This window comes from Anguilla anguilla, chromosome 18, assembly GCF_013347855.1.
Source record: "Anguilla anguilla isolate fAngAng1 chromosome 18, fAngAng1.pri, whole genome shotgun sequence".
Lineage (NCBI taxonomy): Eukaryota > Metazoa > Chordata > Actinopteri > Anguilliformes > Anguillidae > Anguilla > Anguilla anguilla.
The window spans coordinates 222,615-247,500 of record NC_049218.1 but is presented as its reverse complement, the minus strand read 5'-3'; the positions used below and the strand labels follow the sequence as shown (position 1 = coordinate 247,500).

Here is a 24,886-nt window from a genome sequence, read left to right as displayed (position 1 = left end):
GTTTCCCAAACTCTACTCCATAATCCTGTTTTTACCTGTTATGGTTTCAAATGCACACCACTATTTACAAAATGCCAGCAAAGCATGGTAGTAATAATAGTAGCTTCTTTAATATTTACCTTTAGTGAAAACAAATATTTTTTAGAGTTATGAACAAAGTAACCTGGCCAGGAAAGATAAAGTTAAGACTTCGACTGAAGCCTTATTTCACATATTTACAGGGGAGGTTGCAGAATAAATCATCCAGAGCTTTTAGAGGTCAGAACGACTCACCAGGATTCAGCGCTTTTCTGTGTGAAATCGCTTCAGCCAATGGTGCTGGAGCAAAGAGCATTCCCATTTCAGCTCTAGACTATCAGCCTGTTAACAGAAATGCAGTATTCCCTTAAAAAACTAGCGTCTTAGCATTCGCAAGATAGAGAATTTAAGTTTCAGTTTGTATTCAGGTGAAATATGTACATAATACATTTATACACATTACAGGCATTTAGCAGTCACTCTTATCCAGAGCAATTCACACAAATTTTTACATATAATTTCAATAGCATGCATTCGTACAGCTGGATATATACCGAAGCAATGCAGGTTAAGTACTGTGCTTCAGAGTGCAGGGTACAGGTGTCCAACCGGAGAGCTAAACCTGTAATCTTTATGTTATGAGACCAGCTCCTCACCCATTACACCACAATAAAAAATGAAACTTTTCAACTTTCAAACGGTTAAAGTTATCTTTTAATATGGCCTTGAGCAGCCATGCATGTGAAATAAATTATGAAGTGCATATTCAGAATGTATGGAGGATTTAATTCTGATTTCATTCCACTCTGTCCTCGCCTGACCCTGAAATCGATCGAGGTACGCCATCTTTAAGAACATTCCAACCCTTTAAATGGTCCTTCTTTTTAGAACGTATGACAAACAGTGATTCACCTCCCCATCTGCCGCGTCTCCAATTCACATGACGTCAAACTCACTCCTGAAAAAGCAAGCCTGATACACGTTTCCCTCAGTCCTCCATCCTCAGGTCCTCCAATGGGTGGAGCTAGTAAAGGACACAAGGAAAGGAAAGGTTAGCGCTTTAGCTAGGAGGCCCAAGTGCTGCTGTCAGACTATGAGACAAAGAAAGAGGAGGCAGATAAAATAAGCAAACACATTTGCTACTTAAGTTTTTCTTTTGTACATACAGGCTTTTTTAATCAACATCAGGCCTGTGTGGTTGTCTCTTGCGCTGACCATCCTATTCTCACTGCCTGTAGTTGGATGGATTCCCTACACAGGGCTATACTTAAATTCTTTTGTAGTACTGTATGTTAGCTGTGAACTACATAATGGCTTCGACCGAATGTGTCATTAGATGACATCAGTCAGAAGCACAGTCTTTAATTCCACATGTAGAGTATAAATTTGCCCCAAACTTCACAGGACCTCGTTCTGAGGGTCTTGCGAAACGTCGGCTGAATGAGTCATCGCACGCAGATCCACGCCACATTTTTCCCCCAAATCTGCACCCAGGATGAGAAAAGCTGACAGCGAGATGAAGAGCCATTTAAAACAAACGGTTTGCTGAAGGCAGAATGATGTGTAAAATGATACTGGATACAGCCATTTATATGAATCACTTCAAAAAATTACGAGTTGTAAAAACTTGAGAGTCTTGCATTTTCTGCTTGGAAAAAGAAATAGGAATGACCCGAGGATTACCCCCCCCCCCCAAACTAATTAATCATTTAATCACTACATTTCTATTTATTAATCATTATACTTCTAATGAACCAAACGGTTTCTAAGAAAGCAAGATCATTTTAAAAGGTGTTTTCTACCAGGTGTGAGTAAAATGAATGAAGTCTGTGCAGATTTGAGCTCGTTTGAGCTGAATTTGGGCTGACTGAGAGACGGGCTGGGGTTCACCCCTGGGCTGGGGCACAGAAGGCAGAAGGGGGGGTAAGCGGGGCTCATTCCCCTGCGGCCCCAGAGCGCCCCCTCCTGTCCAGCACGTGAGCGCAGAGGCGGAATGATCCGGAATGATCCGCTGCCGCCCGCTCATTTCATCAGCGCCGTCCCGCGTAATTGGGCCCGATACCGCCGTGCGCGGCCGCGGCCCGCCGAGAGCTTAATCAACTCGCCATCGAGCCCCCGTCCCGTCAGCCCCGGGCACCGCTTTCGGCTGAAGCGCCACAGCTCTGACCTATACGCCGAAATTAGCCGCGGACGCAAGTCTGTGCTGCTTCCGTCGTTAAAAAAATATTTGGCAAACTGTGACAATGATGGAAAACAGTGGGAAACAAAAATGCTCTACATAAGTCCAAGGCATGAAAAATGCAGCAAGGACACACAGCGGCATCGCGCGCGGGCCTACGGCTAGCAGTCCATTAGGCCTGACGGACATTTCACTTACCTAAGTCAAATATAACAGTCTCGCATTCATTAATATAAGAGGGGGGGAACCGCAGAATCAACCCTACCATCTGGTTAAAACGACAGAATAATCTACAACTCATGATTAGGTCTAAGGAGTGGAATTTCTCTTTAATCTTTTTCAGTGCTCGAAATTTCCATCTGTGCGCGGTGGCACGTCGTTTTTCTTCAAGACAAATGCGCTGTTTTTCATGTTCCAAAATTAGATCACAAGAAAGCGATTCATCATGTCATGGCCTGGGAAAAGAAACAAAGATCAGATTTTTCACCCCCTTCTCCTTCATCCCTCCCTCTCTCTCTTGCTCTCTCATGCTCTCGCCCTCTCTCTCTTTTCCTCTTGTTCTCTCTCTCTCTCTCTCTCTCTTCATTCTCAGTCCTGGCTGTGTGCTTTTTCCTCCTTAGCCTTCTGTGGTGGTTTTAATTTGGTTTCCTGAGGTGGGGGGTGGGGTACACTGGCCCAGGTGATTAATATGATATGAAGACATGTCTTCAATTAGCATAGCCATTTTTCTTGTACGCCATGCCCCCTGGAACCTGACAACAGATGGTGGCCTGTTTGTATGTGACACCACAACCAAATCTAAACTCGGGGAAGCAAGTCGCCCGGGCTGCAAATTAGTGCGACCACACAACTGTCAGGAGCAGGCCTCCTTTGACAGTTGTAGCCCATTACGGGAACATTGATGTTTTCGCAGTGTGACAAAAAGGGATCCTTTTCACAGAAGACCTGTCTGTCAGCCAGCTCTCAAGTCATAACAAATCACTGGTGCTCAGAGCAGCCCGGGCACCGGAGAGCCAGCAGGAAGACAAACGACCCGCAGGCCTTTGAAGAGCTTTGGCAGCTCAGATGGGTTCCGCAGAGCTGACAGAGAAATACACACAACGGTGTAACCAATAATGAGAACATTAAACATCCAGGCCTCTGACAGGCTGGCAGAACGGCCCAGAGCCTTATCAATCATCTTCTGAGGATAACCTTGACAATTAGTCCCCTTTTCTGACGCAGGCAAGTAACCTTTCCGTCCTCGCTCCCTCTGTCACGACTCGCTCCCCGGCTCAGAAAGACACGGCAGACCAGAGAGATTTGCTTTTCATATTTACCTTTAAAACCAGAGCAAACGTAGATGCATCAGCGTGTTGTGTGTTTGCCAAGCTAGCACTGGGTCTGGGGGCTCTCATATTTGGATAGCCAAGGATAGCCAAGAATAGCCAAGGCTGTAATCCAGTGTCTGCTTCCCACTGGGGTTTTGTTCAGCATTTTTGCCTTTTTTCTCCCATTTATTAAAGAAAATGTTTTAATTGAAGCAATGCATGTGGCTATAAGCACCAGGACAAAGATAAAACTCATAGCCCCAGAAACCGTGTGGATGTTTGAGATGTGAAATCAGACGTGTATGCTGAGTATATTTCTGAGCGCCGATATGAGCGTTAATGATGCCTGCAGGGCGTGTGGGTAAATATTTCTGTTCCAGCCGCCCCTTCGGGTTCTGCACAAACGACTCGCAGCGGGAAAAAACGCCGCTTCAAAAGGAAATATGTCAAGAGCTTCAATACCGCTGCTTTAACAAGCTTGCATGTAGTCAAGCGTCTAGTTAATGGCTTCTTAATTTGACATTAAATCAGATTTTTTCCCCTGACAAAAAAAACATGCTCATAAAAATTACATTTGTTTATTGATTATATGCTTGCTGAAATATCAAAGTTGCTAACAACCGCACTGACCCTCGGAGTACATTTGATACCAAACGCTGTTTGTGGTTCATACCCATACTCGCCCTTAGCACACAGGGTCTGTTAAGAGGTAAATAGTGGTCATTGTTTGATATACACTATGATTTAGATAAAGTTGCTTTTGTAAGTTATTTACAGCATCCACTTGAGAATACTTGCAAGACAGTATGTTTTAAATGTTATATGTTTTTATTTTGCACTGTTTACATATTTATAATTACTGAAACTTCCTTTTTTACAATGATTCTGTCACTTCTGGACCTACGTTATTGTTGTTTCTCTTCAGCGATATACATTTAATATATACATACATTTAATATATCAACCTATATTACCCTTGTATTCACTTGGGATTAAAGTCTATGAACACTTATTTATTTGTATCTGAGTAAACGGTGACATAGTAGCTGCAATACTTGCTGAGGCAAATGGAAGTGTTGAGGGGGCCGATGCTGTTGTAGCCAATACCAAGACCGATGTTCACTCATCCACTACTACTTAAAACAGGTTTTTGAAAAATTGTGCTTTTACTTCCCTGAGATATACAAATGCTTTATTTCTGTGCTTAAACACTCTCCTCAGATTTTCCCTTGTGTTCAAAGCCCCAGTGAATAACATGAAAACCAGCAGAGACAGTCTGACCCTCTGAACGTACAAGTTCTCACATTACCGCTGTTCTCTGCAAACGCTCGCTTACCGCATGAAAAATGAGTTATGCAGAATAAAGACGTTCCCTTTGACTAGCGCATTTCCAAAAAAGTATGTTGAGGATGTGAAGCAAGGGATACAGCCAACCTTTCAAGGTTTTTTTCCCCATTTTTCTTATTGCAAGAGCAATAAATATCAAAGTCGACAGGCCCTTCTCACAGTTACAAAGCCTACCTGTAACTGAGCTGGATAATTAGCAGCCCTGAAGATGATATATGACTTTCATTACCCTTTGGGACTGGAGACTAAATAAGGACAGAGCTAATTGCCATGCTAGGCGGTTTGGAGAGCTCCTGTGGAAGCTCTGATGTCCCAGTTGCGTTTTGCCTCAGGAGTCGCTCGGCAACCATAAATCACGCCCTGCTTACGGCTGAAGCAGCCCAGAGTCGTTGGCATTCAATAAGCCGAGCGACCGCCTTCATCCCGACCAATCACATGGCCAGTTCTGGTGCAGGCTCCGCCCCCCCAGCAGTACCGCTCCAGCTTGTATGAAAATGAGGCCCAGGTGGCAGAGGCCAGGTTCTGACGGGCTCACGCGAGGGTGCGAGTTCTGAGATGAAGGGAGAGAGGGAGAGAAAGTGTTCTGCAGCTACACCTAAACGGTAAGGACACGACCGCTGGGATCCAAAATGCAGACAAACTGTCCGCATTGGCCTTACCGTTTCCACTTTGTGCTCTGGTCCAAGCAGGGCTGGGGGGGGATCTCTCAAAAGGAGAACATGGGGGACCTGAACCATTTAAGTCGCTTTTAAAAGCAGTTAAGACTCATTAAACTGCCATTAGTGCCAGCATTCCTGTCTCAGGCCTGGAATTCACCCCGCAGGAGCGTCAGACACAGAGACAAGCACAGGAGCGTCAGACACAGAGACAAGCACAGGAGCGTCAGACACAGAGACAAGCACAGGAGCGTCAGACACAGAGACTCAGAGACAAGCACAGGAGCATCAGACACAGAGACAAGCACAGGAGTGTCAGACACAGAGACAAGCACAGGAGCGTCAGACACAGAGACAAGCACAGGAGCGTTAGACACAGAGACTCAGAGACAAGCACAGGAGTGTCAGACACAGAGACAAGCACAGGAGCGTCAGACACAGAGACAAGCACAGGAGCGTCAGACACAGAGACAAGCACAGGAGCGTCAGACACAGAGACTAGCACAGGAGCGTCAGACACAGAGACTCAGAGACAAGCACAGGAGCATCAGACACAGAGACAAGCACAGGAGCGTCAGACACAGAGACAAGCACAGGAGCATCAGACACAGAGACTCAGAGACAAGCACAGGAGCGTCAGACACAGAGACAAGCACAGGAGCGTCAGACACAGAGACTCAGAGACAAGCACAGGAGCATCAGACACAGAGACAAGCACAGGAGCGTCAGACACAGAGACAAGCACAGGAGCGTCAGACACAGAGACTCAGAGACAAGCACAGGAGTGTCAGACACAGAGACAAGCACAGAAGTGTCAGACACAGAGACAAGCACAGGAGCGTCAGACACAGAGACAAGCACAGGAGTGTCAGACACAGAGACACAGAGACAAGCCTGGATCCTGTGCTTCTCTGCAGGAAACACACCCATTATGACATCACGTTCGGGAGACATTTTGCCTACTATTATTCGGATTACCTTCCCATCATGTAACTGATAATATCTAACCTTTCAACAATGAAGCAATTTATTTAAATTTATTAACATGTCAGCTGACAGTGTACATTACGGGTTTTAAATGCACTGAAAATGTCTTTTGTACCACTATTGATATTTTTTATTCTCAGCAAGCCTTGCCAAAGTTCATGTTGAAATATCTGCATTATAAATATCTGGCTGGGAACACAGGAAATGGCATCGTTTTGTACTCTTTTCAGTGAGAACTCTGAGCAGCCATTGACCGAGCCATTCAAGAGCTTCTCTCCAAACCCAGGCACAGACATTATCGCACGATGGTTCAATATTCACAGCTGCTATTGACCCTGCTCAAATAAACAGCTATTTTGTACGAATCTAGCGCAGTTAGCATGTGAGCGTCTGTGTGAAGCAGTCAGAATGCACTGAGCTCCTTCAGATGAAGACCCGTAGCCTTTAGCTCAGGCACTAACCGTTTCTCATGTGCAGAGCAACTACAGATCAAAACCAGCAGCAAATCCAATCCCGTTACACCAAAATGTTTTAAATGCTTCAAGCTAATTAATATGACCAGATCGGCGTCTGCATTTCTTGTCTTTTATTCTGTTGTGATTTATATTTCCACTTCATGATTCTCAGACAGTGCGCGACCTTCCAGCTCAAAGCCCAGCGCTAACACAGCTAGCTCAAAGCCCAGCGCTAACGCAGCCAGCTCAAAGCCCAGCGCTAACGCAGCTAGCTCAAAGCCCAGCGCTAACGCAGCCAGCTCAAAGCCCAGCGCTAACGCAGCCAGCACAAAGCCCAGCGCTAACGCAGCCAGCTCAAAGCCCAGCGCTAACGCAGCCAGCACAAAGCCCAGCGCTAACACAGCTAGCTCAAAGCCCAGCGCTAACGCAGCCAGCTCAAAGCCCAGCGCTAACACAGCCAGCTCAAAGCCCAGCGCTAACACAGCTAGCTCAAAGCCCAGCACCAACACAGCCAGCTCAAAGCCCAGCGCTAACACAGCTAACACAGCCAGCTCCAAGCCCAGCGCTAACGCAGCCAGCTCAAAGCCCAGTGCTAACGCAGCTAGCTCAAAGCCCAGCGCTAACGCAGCCAGCTCAAAGCCCAGCGCTAACGCAGCCAGCTCAAAGCCCAGCGCTAACGCAGCTAGCTCAAAGCCCAGCGCTAACACAGCTAACACAGCCAGCTCCAAGCCCAGCGCTAACGCAGCTAGCTCAAACCCAGCGCTAACGCAGCTAGGTGTGGTGGTGCATAAGAGCGGGCAGCCCCTCTGACTTGTGGACAGGGGGATGCTGAATGGGACGTGTAAACTCCAGCCCCGCCCACAGGCCTGGCCTCCCCATTCCTGGCCTCCCCCCATTCCCATTCCACCTCCCCCATTCCTGGGATCCGAATGAGGAAAACCAGCCCTGCGGCTGCTAGACTCTGGCTGAGCGCTCCGACTCCGTCTCCCGAGGATAATCAGGGTCCATTTACCTCGGTCATTCCTCATTAAACTGATTAATAACCACCTGCACGATCTACAAGTGCTCGCATTTACCATATTTACCAGCTCTGCCCGGTGGGATTTCACTGGTGCTGCTGCAGTGAGCAGTATGGCCCTCGCTCTGTTTATAGCGCATGTTCTCAGGCACACACAAACACAGCAGCCTAAGCAGCGCGTTTTCAGCTGTCCAGTGCTATCCCAGAGATGTACAGAATCATTCTGGCTTCCTCCTGTATGTCTGAATAAGGGCATCTGCCAGATAAACATAAATCAAAAGTTATCTGCACCATGACTTGCAGAGAAGTATATTGTCGAATAAATTATCTGCTCTCACCTAATTGGTTAAGAGAGAATTTATAAGCACACTAACATGATGGATGTCGTAACGAGGCCTTCCAACGGTCGCTCTACATTTAAAGACTCCACTGTGCTGTACAATACACGGCTGTACAGACGTTACAAGCTCACTACTTCAGGTACTGTGAATTGCATAAATAAAGTTCATTAATATTTCTCAATGAAACTTGGCAATCGCACACATGGCTAATGAATTCAAAAATAAATATTTCTGTATATGACCAAAATGATTACACAGAGCTGAAGACTTCTTGTGATGTTTGCAGATCTTCTGAAACTTTGTTGCATATTTTTTAGAAAGCATATTGCGTTGTTTTTTTAAAAAAAGTGTTCCAAATCAAAGTTGACGTACTCCAATAAATCAGCCAAATCATAAATCGATAACAAAATAGCAGTTAAATGATGACGAATGGCGCAGAAGCAGTAAAATAACACCATCCCAGCTCAGCAGGCCATTCATTTCATGGCTGTGCTAAATAAACAGACACATTTCTTCCACAGCCCCGATAAACCCAAAGAATAGTCCATCTGCTTCAGATCATTTTTAATTTCCTATTCTGTCTCATTCCCATTAGGTATTCTGCAGAGACGTTTGCAAAATTCTTTCATTTACCTCCTCCCATCTGTATTCAATTACTTTATTCCCAAACAGTTAGTTTGTGTTTCTCCTAAGCTCAGCATGAAATATCCCCACCTGTACCTTAAGCAAACGTTATGTATGTTTTATTATCTGTTAGAGTCCATGAGTCATTCCAACTCAATTGCATGTGCTGGACGACTTGGAGAGCAATCTGGTTTTGATGTTTTTTGGCTCCGCTAGAAAACACCTGCAGTATTCTCAGAGCTATTCTATTAACTGGGTAAAAGCCTCAGCAGATGTTCCAGAACCAGCAGGGATTTGAGGTCTGTCCTTGTGACTGGTTTAGTTTGTAAGCATGAAATATTTAAAAACAGAGAGCAGAGACCAATGATGTGTTTGGTCTAGCTTTTTACTAAATGATATATCATCACTCTGCTTTTGGGGTAAAAAAACCCCCAAGAGCTGGAGGGGAATGCGTTTAAAGAGAACCCTGAAAAGACTGCTTTTTACACAAATGTGATTTAGCAAAGCCTGTGGAGACATCAGTTTCCAAAGGTGTTTTGGACAGCGAGGGATACTGAGGCCCATGGAGAGATCTGACATTGGGCCCACCACCCCAGGCCATCCATTCCCCCTCCAGAACTACAGCACAATGTTCAGGGGGTCCAGACAGCCATGGCCCTTTTAGGGGTGCCCTATTGAAAGCTTTACAACTCCAGATGTAAGCATCAGAGACATCACAGGAAAATGGCTTAAATGAAGCAAGAAACTACTACCATGTATAATACTCATTTAGATTCGATTATATTCATACTGTAGGTAGAAATAAAGTGCCACAAATGCAATTATCTTTGGGAAAATGCAAAAATTGAATTTAAGTTTGAAATGCAATACTGAGAGATACAACTGAGACACTGAGAGAGGTACAACTATACATGTCCAAGATTAAAAGCTCATTGACCAAAAGGGAAATATTTGCAACCACTAAAGAGCTATGAAGCTAAACGTATGCAGTGTAGCCAGTGTCTCCAAAATGTCAAAACTGAGCTTCGTTGTAAATCTTAACATGATCATATATTTCACTACAAGTCAATCTGTTCTGACTCATAAAACTCACTTTTCATCATTTTCATGTAGGGATTGCTATTTTTTTATCAGTATCGGGGTCTAAGATATCTTTGGGTCCACAAACCAATACAAAACCTCTGAAATGCTTTTTTTAATAAAATTATGATGCTTAAGAGGAAATGTTGATTTCGGAGATGCTCTGGATCAGACATCACACATCGTTAGAGAAAAGTGCAAAACTCCAGAAAAACACCAAATTTCATTGTGAGCGGTACAAATAAAAAAATAAAAAAAGAAGCAGGGCACTACGAGCCACTATACCGCGGACGCTGCCCAATATACACCAGCAATGCCACTATACAAACCCCTTGGCCTGTTAGCCCCCAACACAAAAGTTCTGAGCATCATTAGCAAAGACTAATAGTTCTCACTTACGAGGCACAGACATACGGTAATTTGTATCCTGACTAGACTTCATGGTTCCTCTGCTTCTGAAACACTTCCCAGAGAATTTTCTTTAGCCATGCTGATGAGTTGGCAAAATGAATAAAAAATTTTTAGATCTTAAAATATTTAAGATTTGAATCCTTTTAGAAGCCCCGTATTTGGCATAGTTATCGTGTAAACCTAGGACACATAACGACTTGCATTTTTAGCTCTGCGGATAATGTAAGGTGTGGCTGCAGAAACTGCATCTTACACTGGTAGCTGAGGGTACATCTTAATTACAACTATGTGGATTTCGCAAAACAAATATTATACTCAAACGTTTACATCTTAATGGAAAACAGTACAAAATAACCGCAGGTGTAAGTTCAGCCTTATACTTCACTGGTAGGGCCCAGGTCCCATTAATTAACAGCTATTATATAATTATATATTTCAGAAGTTCCTGGCAGTGGCTGAAGGGTCTTTTGTGAAATACTGCGCAGCACAGAGGACGTTCCATTAGTGTGATGATCACGCTTCCAGTCCGTAAACCCACACGAGTGTGTCAGGGGTTCCATCTCCTAAAGCAAGCATTAAAATTTTACATTTATTTGCAGGCTAAGTTACTGAAGGTAGTGTGCAGCCACACAAGCGCAGAGGGTACTGCCGCTTCGCGATGGATAGCCAGCAGTAGCCCTGCAGTGGGGGGGGGCATCCTGAAAGTAGCCAATGACACAGGCCGCTGCCACCACCGCCACCGCGACAGAACAGAGTGAACTGAGTCACCAGCACTGCTCACCTGTGAGCTCCCCTCTGCGGAGCAGGAGATATAACCCGCTGACTGCAGGTTTGAGTCCAAGATGGACACAGTTATGTGCCCCATCAACAATGAGCACAGCTTCCAGGTTGATGGGACAGGATATCCTGTCATCCTGTCTGAGGGCATTTACTGTACAGATAAATACATAAATGAGTCTCCTTCGCGAGATTAATAAGTAGGTAATATCTCTACCACTGCTTGATTAATGTGACACTTGTCAGATAGCAATGACAGTGTTGCTAACCACTGCATGGATAATAAGGCTCTCCTGACTGGAGGAGTTTCTAGCTCAGTATTTAACTGTAAATGCCAGTGGCTGATCATTAGTCTCAGTGAAGCAAGCAGCTGACAGTAGGTCCCAAGGAACAGTTCTGCTTAACAAACGCATGGCTTCTTTCTGTCAAACTCATATTCTCAGCCTGTGTGGGTTTTGTGCTGAACTGGGATCAGTTTTATAAGATTGGGATTTATGGACATGTGAAGAACAATCCCAACATGTGAAGAACAATCCCAGGTCAGCTCTCCTCCTTTAAGCATAAAAATATGGGCCCTGTTCCTCTATGCCAGGGGTCCACCACCCTGGTCCAGGAGAGCCACAGGATCTGCTGGTTTTCACTGTTACTCTGCACTTAATTAATAAATTAAAGCACTTCATAACACGGTGAACTCACCTGGTTACGTGGTCTGAACTGTGTGCCGCTCTAAAGGTGAAAACCAGCAGAGCCTGTGGCTCTCCAGGACCAGAGTCTCTTAATGCCAATTCCAAGGGACATCCGCAGTTCAAGTGTATGCACATGACAAGCTAGTGCTCCAGAGGATCTTACATGTCCTAGCAGTAAGCCAATGCATGCGATCCTACAAACACAAAATGTATAAATACTATCCATCTTGTGAACTGCTCATGTGATTTTCCACTGTGAAACAAGCTTCCTTTTGTGCCTCATGCCTTGTTTTCTTTCACTACCTGCAGAGAAAACATCACCTCCAGGCCCTAGTAACTGAATTTCACTGAACAGCAAAGAGAGAAAAATGTTGTGATTGGATTCTGGAGTTAGCAATGCAATGACCTTGATTATGTTAAATGGACCACGTTTTAAAATAAATTGAGCTCACCACTTTTGATTTAATCAAATAATACTTGTTAGGAAAATTACTATTACATTACTGTACCTAAATGACCACAGATTTCAGACACATGTTTTGTCAGAGTTGACCTTTCTGGATGCCTCCAACATCAGATTGTAATGTCTTTGTTTCCAAACAGGTGCAAATTATAGTAAGTGCATTTAAAATGGCTATAATACCATTGTAATAGATAGATATCAGTGCATCTATAATCAAATTGACGCCATCATATATAATGTGAATGGAAAAAAGGTGAGGGATTTTTAAACATTTGCTTGAAGTGAAAGGGGGGCTTTCTCTCTCTTGTGGAAACCAGCTAGAGATTCAGGTTGATCGGGGACACCAAGCTAACCAAGTAAGAGTAAGCCACAGTAGCTAGCCTTTTAGTTGGATAGCAATGCTAGTCCATGGGACACAACATAACATAGCCTCAAAAGTTACACAATTGAAACACTTAATTTCAATTGCCTGAATTCCATGTTGATATCCATCCATCCATTTTCTAAACTGCTTATTCCTGGACTACGGTGGGAGATGAAGTGGGGGGGTGGGGTGCTGAAGGCTATCCCAGCATGCAGTGGGCGAGAGGCATGAATACACCGCTCAGTCACACATTCATACCTACAGGCTACCTACGAGTCTCCAGTTAGCCGACAGGATGTCTTTGGGCTGTGGGAGGAGACCGGGGTACCCGGAGGACATCCGCGTGGACACAGGGGAACATGCAAACCCCACACAGACAGCCCCCGGACCTTCTAGCCTTCTTGCTGTGAGGCAACAGTGCTAGTGACTGCACCACCGTGCCACCCCCCATTTTAATACTGTGCGATGAGTGGAAATAGTTTTAACAGTAAAGACAGAATGGATGTCCTTAGTGCAAGCAGCCTGGTGCTGCCCTGCTGCATAACCACACATGAGCACATGGAAAGCACAGGCTGGCCATCAGGAACGGGTTCTGTGGATGTTCAGATGGTATAAAAGGACAGAGAAGCTAAGCTATCATATTCGCACTTCTTTGTATTGGGGTTGTTCTTATTCTGCTGTGACAGATTCACTGCACTGGCAGGAACACCCCTCATGAATAATTAATCAGGTGGTGGGGCCTGTTCCAAGGCAGAATGGAAATATAAATAGAACAGAAACTCTGCATAACTCATATGAATCATAGTTTTTTCAAAAGAGATTCACTGTTGAGTACTCCACAATCAGGCAATGCTTGTAAATATTATCTCTGCACAGCATAAAAAATAGAACACACCATTTTGAAGATGTTGGCCTTTGTAGGGGCCTTACAAACAAAAAATGCTATTTTATTATCCCCTTGGGTCTATTTTATATCAGTTTAGAAATAATTATTTTCCAAAAATATCAGCAGCCCATAAAATAAGCAACCATGTTGGTGAAAGAAACAAGCCGTATTGTGCAGAGAACCTGTCTATTTCTGTGTCTGTTAGGGTTAGGGTTAGGCAGTCACCAGAATATAAAACCATAAACAGACCCTGAGCCCAGGAAGCAGGCCCTGTGAGCGCACGCCTCGTCACATTGGCTCCATTGTTAAGCTGGGCATGTAGCTGTCGACAGAACGCCTCTCCAAACCCGGGCCCTGCGTTCTGCGTTCTCCCTCCCCCAAACAGGTTGGGGGGGGGACTTTAGGCAGGGCCCCAAGAGCACCTTCATCTCTGACGGGGCGCTAATCTATTAGCCTGAGTGTTCCTCCCTGATCCCTGAGTCTGTCAGAGACACTCCAGACGGACAGCTGAACCCAAATGGCCCGGAGCGCGACACACGGAGAACGCCATCGAGCCGGATCTTCTCACGCCCATCTCCGGGAGAGATGTTCAGGTGTATCTTTGAGAAACAACAACCAGTTTTTAGGAATACAAATTCCTAACGGTAATTTAACAATGGCTCACAGTTACTCTGATGCTACCTAGGGGTCCTCATTACAGGTCTCATTGTTGTTAGCCTGAATAGTTTTATGAGAACATTTCTGTTGACTATTGAAAACTACACTTGAGTTGTCACAACAGTGGGTGCCGAATGTAAAGAAATGTAAAGTATTGCAGGAAACTACAATTCCCATAGCACAAAGCCCCAGTTTAATCAGTGCACAGCATGGTGGCAGCACAAAATGGCATGCTCCCTGCTGGGCTGTGACCGCAGTATCAGAGATCCTCACCCCCAGGATCTCCGCCATCTTGGCTTTCTTGAACAGAGCTGTGTCTGAGATTAATGGGCTGCCCTTAACGCAGCAGCTCCCTGCAGGGCTGGAGTGGGTCATTCCAGTCTGCTGTCCTTACAGTCGAGTCGGTTTTGAAGGTCAGGGGTCAAAGCCACACATTACACGTGTCCTCTGGCAATTACCCACTCCACGATCAAATGGCATAAAAAATGCCAACATCTCACATTTGTTAGTTGGGTTTGTTTACCTCGCTGAGGATAAGAAGCGCTCGTATAAAAACGATCAATCAAAGCAGTGCAGTTAGCACCAGGCTGGGGGGAAACTGGAGAGGCACCCGCACATGCCAGCCGAAGGATCGCCTTTCCGAAATGCATGTCCGGGGTCTGCAGGCCCGACAGCCCCGCCCGCCACCTGCCAGTCAGCCACCTGGCCTGCTGATTTAGGGCCTGAGTAATCTTACTGAGCAGGGCCCGACAAGAGCGCGTTCTCTCACACGCAGAGGCGCTGCACCGCGCTGAGGCGGCTTTAAAAGCCAAGGCCGCCGCGTGAGTGACAGCTGTAAATGTTTAAGGCCGTGGTTATCACTTTTCAAAAGAGCCCCCCCTGTCAATATCGCAGGCTGCAAAATCAATAAAGCAGATTTATGTTGTGCGGGAGATTATCTGGACCCAGATCTTTTTTGCATCGCATTCTCAATGCTTTCCACATAAAAGAAAATGACATAATAAAGCACCCCGCCCGACACAGTGCTCACAGCTCCCAGTCCTCTGGAGTTCTCACATACCGCTTTTCATTTTCATTTTTCCAGGCTGGTGCCATTAATCTCCGAGCAGCGTTTAAAAACAACCTTCAGGACACTCTTTAAAAGCATCACAGTCTTTCTACCTTTTCAAGTTACAAGGTCTTTGACTTAAACATTATCACCTCTGAAAACTGTAATTCTCCCTGTGTCAAAAGTCAATGCGACTGCATCTTACATTTCGAAGAGAAACCTTTTATGTTTTATATTCAGAAATCCATGAACACTAAAACACTAAGAAATATGAAAAGCGGGTGAATATATGTTGATTAACCATCCTCTGCGATGCAACATGGCTGAGCAATCACTTATAAGGCAAAGTGCAAAAAAACACACATTTATAATACAGTAGACACTAACAAGAACAACATACAGTGGGGGGGGGGGGGGCGATTTTCAAAGGAGATCTCTACAGGTCACGTACACGTTGGCTGAGCACCAGTGTGCCATGCAGGCCTACTTACAATTCAGTAATAACGGCCAGGTCTATTGTGCCAACCCAATGCCTCCGACACACATGCTGCATTCACTTCTATGTGTTTTGATTAAACATTAGCATTGTTGGACAGAAGATTTTTCCATATAAATACTTGCCTTTTGTTAGACACTCAAAGGCTGATTGAATATTTGAATATTATATGAGGTTCATCTGTATGAATTCAATTACATAACATAATAAATATTAATACTGACAAGAGCCACAACAAAAGCATTTCTGAGGACAATGACAACGTTAAAAAAAGGTCAAATGACCCAGGGAAAGCTCAAACAGACGAGCAAAAGGAGGTGAAACAGACGAGCGAAAGGAGGTGAAACAGACGAGCGAAAGGAGGTGAAACAGACGAGCAAAAGGAGGTGAAACAGACGAGCGAAAGGAGGTGAAACAGACGAGCAAAAGGAGGTGAAACAGACGAGCGAAAGGAGGTGAAACAGACGAGCGAAAGGAGGTGAAACAGACGAGCGAGAGGAGGTGAAACAGACGAGCGAGAGGAGGTGAAACAGACGAGCGAGAGGAGCTGAAACAGACGAGCGAGAGGAGGTGAAACAGACGAGCGAGAGGAGGTGAAACAGACGAGCGAGAGGAGCTGAAACAGACGAGCGAGAGGAGGTGAAACAGACGAGCGAGAGGAGCTGAAACAGACGAGCGAGAGGAGGTGAAACAGACGAGCGAGAGGAGCTGAAACAGACGAGCGAGAGGAGGTGAAACAGACGAGCGAGAGGAGCTGAAACAGACGAGCGAGAGGAGGTGAAACAGACGAGCGAGAGGAGGTGAAACAGACGAGCGAGAGGAGGTGAAACAGACGAGCGAGAGGAGGTGAAACAGACGAGCGAGAGGAGGTGAAACAGACGAGCGAGAGGAGGTGAAACAGACGAGCGAGAGGAGGTGAAACAGACTCTCCACGCAGCAGTTTCCCCTGTGAGCAGTTTCAGCTCTGATTTAGGGGCAGGGCACTGAACTGGCTATAAAACGAAATGCTTCACAAGGAATAAAAAGGGATATTATCAATATGAATGTGTGCTAATTTGAAAATTCAATACTCTAAAGGTTGGGAGAAAACATTATCAATAGAGTAATTAATCTCAGAAGAGAGAGTTAATGGTAAGCAAAGTCACATTACGCCGTTAGCATTCGGGTAAACGTTCCCATGCACGGTTATTTCAGCAATCCCATAAAACACCACAGGGCAGAAAAACCGCCCAGGCATTCATTCATTTCTCCCCTCCTTCTTATTTGTCTTTTTATATAAGTGGCAGTTTTTCTAATTGCATTTATCACTAAATCCCACTTAAGTTCTTTAAGCATATTTATTATTGCACTAACAAGGTCTAAATTATTAAACCTTAATGATGTAGGCTCCAAAAATATGTTGTCCTTTATTTTCTCCACGGAGAATCAATGTTATACATTAGCAGTATAAATTAAGCAATACGTCTCCCCGGCATGCTGCTGCATTGGACTCGCTCTCTCAGTGAGATATATACTCACAGCTGAGTTTGCTCTAGGTCTCCTCGCAAAGGATGATTCAGTTCATTTTAATGGAAGGGCTCAGGGTTGGTAATGGCTTCTCTGATGCATCTGTGCTAAAGACAACATGCATGAGAGAACAGGCAAACAGCTCAACTCAAAGCCCTGTGCGCTTCATTTCACTGGATGTGTCAAGATATCGAGATGATTAAAAATGAAGCACTGATTGACATCGCTCATTGATTGGTCGTTTACATTTAGACAAAAGATGAATCTAATGCACATGCTTAATCAAAAGGTTTCTTTAATCTGACGTAAAAATATTTTCCACAGTGCAGTGCTTTTCGGGGGGGCTAGACTACTGTCAAACACAGATTGTTCCTCCATTCCAAATTAAATAGTATCAAGGGTCAGATTCACCAAGCATGCACGCAGGATGCGAATGCACACAAAAGCATCATCTAGCACAGTAAAGAGTAAAGAACCTGTCTGTCGTCACTAACCAAATTATACTGGATAAGAGCATCTGCTAAATGCCATAAATGTGACGTAATGTGACCAGAAGGAAATACTGTGGACTTCTGAGAGTACAAATATTTTATTGGGAAGATCCACTTCAGAGATGTCTTAGAGGAGACAAAGAATCTGGACTCCAACAGTATGCATCACTAAAGACAGTGGATGATATAAAAGAGAACCTGGTGCCAAACGAGCCTGTCATTCCTGCAGCGCTATGCGACCTGTCCTTGCTTCTGGCTCACAGATAATCAAGGTTTACAGGAATATCCTCATTTAATGATTTTCATTTTCCAGTGTGGTACAGTATGTGATATTCTGAAATCAAAAGATTTTATTGCAACCTTCGTAAGACAAGCATTAATATTTAATAGAATTATTTGAACGTATGTTCTGCAGCATAACCACTTTTAGTAGGCAAATACCCCTCCAAATCAATAATTTTGTTTTTGCAACTCACGTGGATTTTGGCTGACATAACACATTCTCCCCTAATTATTTCTATTGCTTTGAAGAGCTGACATGGTTTTCATTTTCTTTGTCCATTTTGAGACTCAGACTCGATGCTCGCTAACCGATGAGCTCTCGACTGTCACAGGTCCTTCTTATTTATTTAGCTTTCCAATGGCAGAAAAGCATTTCCTCATTAGAGGGGAGATATACGGCAGGGAATCCACGCGTGGAGCTGTTTAGAGCAGGAGGGAGAGAGAGACTGATGCTGTAGCTCCTCATCTCTCACGACTGGCTGAGTACAAAAGCAGGGGGGGTAAAGACACCCAACCCAATTTACAAACAGCACCTCCCCACCTGCACCCGCGCTGAGCTTGCCGAGCAGCACCTCCGCCCCTGCACCCGCGCTGAGCTCGCCGAGCAGCACCTCCGCCCCTGCACCCGCGCCGAGCAGCACTCCGGCATTCCAGAACGGCGCGGGGTGCGTTTTTGCCCCTTTTCATTTAAGAAGCAGCACTGCGTGTTTCACACAGGAAGGCGTCTGAATGTCTACCAGTGTCATAAGAGAACTTCGTCTTCCAAATGATCATAAATTGGCCTCGTAGCCTGGCCCAATTAAAGCTGAAATATGGTGGGGAGTGAGTGCGGGGGGGGCCGGGAGTGCGGAGGCTGGGGGGGCAGTTCTGCGGAGGCTGGGGGGGAGTGCGGAGGCTCGGGGGGGGTGCGGAGGCTCGCGGGGGTGGGGAGGGGGGGGGGGCGGAGTGCGGAGGCTGGGGGGGTGGGGCCGGAGTGCGGAGGCTGGGGGGGAGTGCACAGGCTGGGGGGAGGGGGTGAGTGCGGAGGCTGGGGGAAGGAACTGTGGAGGCTGGGGGGTGCGGGACTGCGGAGGGGCTGGGAGAGAGAGCAGAGGCTTGGGGGGGGGGGGCTGCAGAGGCTGGGGGCAGATCGCAGGAGTGATGTGTGGAGAGAGCAGTTGTGCTTATGCAGCAGAAAAGAGGGCAGTGACTGGAGGATAGCGAGGCAGAATTACAGGACGATAAATAAATACTCCCGGATGGATCCTCCTCCAAAGACCATACATCACCGGGCTGGGAAACAACAAGATAGATCAGCGCTCTGCAGCCAGGGTGTGAACATTTAAGTAAGCGCCACAAAATGCAGTACCTGAGTCCCAGAGACAGGTCTGAGACTCATTAGCCGCAGGACTCATTTCATATGGAATGCACCTGCATATAAAATATGAATAACTCCTTTCTTTTGACATTATTTTGTGCAAAACAATTCATTTTTGGTAAATAGATGAGCAATTAGTGGCCTAATTAAGACACAAAGAATATGGATATAATGCTAATGCTATCAATTACAACTAAAGTGGATTCAATGGGGCAGGAAAACAGTTTCTGGACGATAATGCTACAATTTTATTAGAGCCAGAGATGCTTGCATAAGACAGCACCCAAAATCCTATCTCAGAATGAAAATGTACTCACACACTTTGCTCCAGCAGGCTGCCTAAATTATGCACAGTATAGGCTAATTACAGAACAATCAAGCATTTGAACATTCATTATTATTTGCCCTGCATTCGGGAGCCATAAATTCATAGAGATACATGATGACAAAGTGCATTTCATTAGGGAATCGCGTCTCTTTTTTCCTGAGTGGCTGGCCCAAGCTGCAGCACATTTCTTGGCCCAAAAAACGCGCCCCAGGAGCGGCTCACGGTTCCGACAGGATATGAGAGCTCACGCCCGTCTGCCGAAACGTACAACATCAGTCACTCGCCGCCAGGATTGATTTTCATCTCCTCCAAATACAACACATGCAACGCAAGCCAAGGACGTTCCCCTGGTCAAGTAATGACAATCGTCTGAAAGAATGGGCTCGACAACATTTCAGAAAAGTTAGGCGGCCGTCTGTAATGAATTCCAGGCTGATGACAGATTGATAGATTCCCATTCTTCAGAGAGGACTCTGTAGCCGCAATTTCATTGACAAGAAATGAATTTTGGGGGGGTGGGAAATAAATTCTGTGTGATCAGCAAGGTTTCAGACAATCATGGCCCGAGTGAAGACGGCGCCATATCTATAAGTCATTTTGTTTTATGGGCCATTAGGATCTCCAGAGAAAGGCTGCATGGAGACTGCCGCTTTCCGTCCAAATTAAAACGTCAGAGAAAAAGAAATAGAACAAAACAGAGAATCTGCTATTAATTACACGGCCATAAAAATTCAATAATCAGGCAGCGAGCCTGCTTTCTGCACAGTCGTTTCTGATTGCAACTGACTAGAACAGACACATTCATCTTTTCAAATGAGTTTTTAAACCTAAAAGGGATATACAGGGATGTGCTATTATGGTGTTCGCAAGTCTGAAAATAGAAGCCTAGCCAAAGTCTGTGCAAACACAGCTGCCCAGAGAAGTGCAGTTTTTGGAGAACAGGTGCTACGGGCTCTTTTACTCACAAACAAGCAACAATATAAAAACATAAAAGGCCAAAAGCAGATAAATAAGGACATGACAGAAAAGGCTCCCTTTCTCAGACATTTAATTTTCGTCAGAAATGCTGAAACAAGTTCTGAAGCAATTTAATGTCCTGTTTCTCAGTCTGAAGTTTCCATGTGGCTCGCATACTGATATACACTAATAATAGTATATTAATATACACTAATCACAGCGTATTAATATACACTAATCATAGCATATTAATATACACAAATCATCCTGAAAGAGCTGATGGACAGCTTGTAAATAACCACATGAACATATGAGAACATATACAGAAGTGTAGCTAGTTGGCCAGACATATACCACATTAACCTTTTCTGGAGGACTACTCAGCCTAGAAACTAGCTACGATTTTGGAGTAGAGTATTATAGCTATATTCTGCTAGCCGTTTCTCACTCCTCTCCATGGATGTTAGCTAGCTAGCGACAAGCACTGCTATTTATAGTGGACTAGCGGTAGTAATGATGGTTACCTACAACAGTTCAGAAGTACAGTGCTTACTTTAATGCTGCCTGTTTGCTGAACAAATGCAATAAGTACAGTAATTACATGGATAGAACTGAGCTCCAATTTCCATTATATATACAGTAAAAACCGCATGTGCATGTTGTCTGTACTGATGTACGCATCTGCCAGACCTGATTGTCATCTTGCTGTGTTCATGTTTTTGTATCATGTATGTATGTTTTTGCTCCATGAGGAATAAAGTTCTATTGATTTGAGCTGAACTGAATATCTTCAGTAACTTTACCACAATCTATACGTTCAAGCTAATCTGCCCCGTTGAATGACTGCATATACCTAGGGAGTAGAATTTGCCAAAACCAGACCACATCCTCAGCGGGAAGTGTGACTGCTAATGAGGTTGGGAGCTTTCAGAGCGGGGGAGGTCGCCCTCGGAACCAAGGTAGGAACACCGGGAAGTCATCAACACGAGAATTCATTACAGAATACCGTTAAATTACATCACACTGTCTGGTCAGGACCACAAATCAGACCTGTGCAAATTATTTGAAAACCGGACAATACAGACAAACCCGGACATCTGGCAACCCTAAATATACTACCTGTCAAATATGTTTCACTAATGGCAGCAGCACAGATGTGTGTTGTGTCTACACTGGCGATATCGTTTTCAGTGTTAAAAGCCAAGTTACTCACATACACAAAGGATACACTCTAAACATCTTTAAAAAAGGATATTCTTAAAATCTTTCTGTTTACCAACTCATTGCTACAGAAATGATGCTGGGTATTATAACTAGACCTCTGTACTGTATACAGCACCTTTGTGAATAATGCAAGTGCTTATATGATTATGGTGTCCCAAACATAATTAAGGGGATACATTAAAGCATTTAAATGGAATGAAATAAATAGCACTACATACAAAATTCTGAAATCACAATAGGTAGGAGTAGTCAAGGCATTTGTCATATAAAGACTAATAACACAACAGGCTTAAAATATGAAAAAAATAATTCCAAAGCCTCCACTTGCACGACGCTCATGCACATGCCTACAAGCCTCCGACTATTTCAGACATTACAAGCCACAGAGCGTACTTCAGGAGAGCTAGAAGAGGTGCATCGTTAGCGACCGCGACTTTAATATTCTAAAAACCATACGTCCATGGAGTCATAGGATTACTCTGAGATCCCTCATTTTGAAAAGCACAGTTTTCTAAGTGAAAGAAAGCAGTGGATAATTGCTCCTAATGATTGTCTGAATAATACACACACAATGAACGTGTCAGTAGAAATCCAATAATATAACTGTCTTTAATGTGCAGGAAGATACGGAATAATGTGGATTTCATTGAATTCCCTGTCAGCCAGTCCAGATACAAATCCGTGAATAGTGGCGTGGTTAATGTTGTGGTTAGTGTCGTGGTTAGTGTTGTGGTTAGTGTCGTGGTTAGTGGCATGGTCAGTGGCGAAACACTGTAGGTGTTTCTGTATGTAAATACAGGGTTAGGGTAGGGCAGCCCTGCTGTAGGTGTTTCTGTATGTAAATAACAGGATATGGGCCTAGCTTTAGAGAGCTAATGCTTCACAGACACGAGCCACACTAAGGTTGGGAGAGTAGGTGTCAGCATTTTTATATTTTTTATACATATTCTGTACTGAGTATTACAATTGTTTTTTAAAGGATGGAAATGGCAAGCAACTACACTTCCCTAAACCTGGATACCTCCACACGCTGAAGAGACACTGCTGAACAAAAAGTGTACGCCTCAGAAATATATTTCACTGTTCAGGTATTCACTGTAAATATTCTCACCTCAATGAATCAAGAGGCTGATCTCTGCAGAGGAAAAAAAATCAGTCCTTTGGTGGAGTTAATTATATGCAGTAATCTGCACAAATTATTTCATGATAAGCACCGCTAATGAATCCTACTTGAGAAAAATTGATTACAGCCCCAACAAGAGCTTCCATTTCTTTCCTCCTTTCCACAGACTCTTTCCATTCGTTCAACCCAAGCTTTAAAGTTGGGGATGGTTTTGAAAGCATGGCTAACGTGCTAACGTGACAACGGGAGAACACACAGGTTTCTACATGGTGTATTTGTTCCAGTTAATTGTGTATAAATGAACTTTCATCCAGCTGAATCGCCATGGGATCAAAACATCGTTTTCCTTTCATTTTTCAACACTTTTGGGCGCATTATGCAATGTGAACATCAGCATTCATAGATTAGGCATTACATTACATTTATTTGGCAGATGCTTTTATCCAAAGCGATGTACAAAAGCACATTTCATGGTCATGGACAACTAAAAAACATAGCCCAACTTGCATTAAGTTTTTAATGAATTGCAATGACTGTTGTTTTTTTTACACAACATTTGTAAATTCACCACAGTATTATACTTCCAATTGGAAAATATAATACACATAATTAATGCAGATGACAGTATCCCTCATGGTATGTAAAAACATTTTGGACAAAAGGAGTCATTATATTATGAAATCAATAGTTTAAAAATTAGATTGTCTTCAAAGAATGGAACCTTTTCTGCTCTCCCTGATTAAGGAGAAACCAAAACCTAATAAAAAAAACAAGGATACTTCACATTTAGTTTTTCTTTGCAAAGCATTAAGTACCAATTCATTTGACAGCAATGCACTTTGGCAACATTTTCTGAAATACCTTTAAGTATGCACATACACAAGCTCATTTTTAATCTAGATTTGTTTACAAGCAATGAAAAACAGCTGCTATTATCAAGGAAATGTTAATGTTCAGTTATGATTCTGCATTTTCTTACTCACAAGAGGCCAGCATATTGGCCAGAGCCAGGAAGTGTTATGGATTTTACTTTCATTGATTTTAGGGTCACTTTAAAACAAGCACTGTATTTTTTGTTTTTATTTAATGTAAACATCAAATTATTAGAATTACTTTTGAAATAATTTAACCTTCTGCTATAAACAGGAATAAAACATATTTAACTATACTGGCTTGAAGCATAGTCTAATCTGTGTTGGCATTAAAATGGTTGTTCTACTGATTGTAATGTCAAACTTCATTGAACATTACCCTTTCATATCACAAATGTCTGCTGAAGGACAAGCGGCTTCATCATACTTTATTTTAATAGCTATAGAGTAAATATATATAGATAGCGTATATGAGAATGGTCTAAAGCTGCTGTCACCATTTCACTCTGATCAGAGGGATCAGAGAGGACACAAAATGTCCGCCCGCTAAAGAGGGGTAAAGCAAGCTGGAGAGTGCGGGGTCCGGAGGAGTTTTCATTTAAGGAATGCTGCAGAGCGGTATTTCACCGGCGTCCTGTTCCCTGGCATTATCCCGGTAAACATTCGGGGCGCTAATATGATATACGCGCTCGTCCCGCGCCAGCCTGATGGAGGAACGGCGGGGAGAGGGAACAGGGACGGATATTTATGGCCCCCCAGCACACAGAATGTGTGTGATTATCAGGCCTCGCCGAAAGCCGCGGGGGGAAGCGATCCAGCAAATTACTGCGTTCCCCGAGACGAGGAGGCGGCCGGCGCTGCGACTTACTGCCGCGGTTTGGGCCCCGTCTGCCCACCCGTCCGCTGTCATTTATCCACGTTTGATTTTTTGTTGCTGTCGTTT

General features: G+C 44.2%; 1 long non-coding RNA gene across 2 annotated transcripts in view; it reads right to left on the bottom strand.

Moving 5' to 3' along the window:
• The window catches only part of LOC118217839, a 79,994-nt gene that overhangs the window by 34,617 nt on the left and 20,491 nt on the right, over positions 1 to 24,886 (bottom strand). For both annotated transcript variants that reach the window (XR_004763317.1, XR_004763318.1), the window contains exons 2-3: positions 931 to 1,042; positions 274 to 360 (exon numbers count right to left, since the gene is read on the bottom strand). This is a non-coding gene — a long non-coding RNA (uncharacterized LOC118217839). The remainder of the gene's footprint in view (positions 1 to 273; positions 361 to 930; positions 1,043 to 24,886) is intronic.